The sequence below is a fragment of the Salvelinus sp. IW2-2015 genome, linkage group LG18, assembly GCF_002910315.2.
Source record: "Salvelinus sp. IW2-2015 linkage group LG18, ASM291031v2, whole genome shotgun sequence".
Lineage (NCBI taxonomy): Eukaryota > Metazoa > Chordata > Actinopteri > Salmoniformes > Salmonidae > Salvelinus > Salvelinus sp. IW2-2015.
In genome coordinates, this window is record NC_036858.1 from 27,128,532 (window position 1) to 27,129,120 (window position 589).

The following is a 589-nucleotide window of genomic DNA, read 5'->3' on the forward strand; positions in this document are numbered from 1 at the left end:
TCCAACCAATCTGATTCCACGCTTCAAGATTGTTTCGATCACGTGGACTGGGATATGTTCCGGATAGCATCGGACAACAACATTGATGTATACGCTGATTCGGTGAGCGAGTTTATTAGCAAGTGCATCGGTGATGTTGTACCCACTGTGACATTTAAAACCTTCCCCAACCAGAAACCGTGGATTGATGGCAGCATTCGCGCAAAACTGAAAGCGCGAACCACTGCTTTTAATCATGGCAAGGCGACCGGAAACATGACTGATTGCGTCGTCTGTGGACCTATTGGGTGGTAAGCAAATTGGAGTGGGTCTAGGGTGTCAGGTAGGTGGAGTGATATGATCCTTGACAAGTCTCTCAAAGCACTTCATGATGACGGAAGTGAGAAAGTTGTATAGTTTTCTCTGGGAACAAAGACATCGGTGTCTGCGACGGGGCTGTTTTCTTTTTTGTAATCCGTGATTGTCTGTAGACCCTGCCACATACGTCTCGTGTCTGAGCCGTTGAATTAGAACTCTTATTTGTCTCTATACTGACGCTTAGCTTGTTTGATTAGCCGTTGCGCCGGAATAGCTACACTGTTTGTATTCA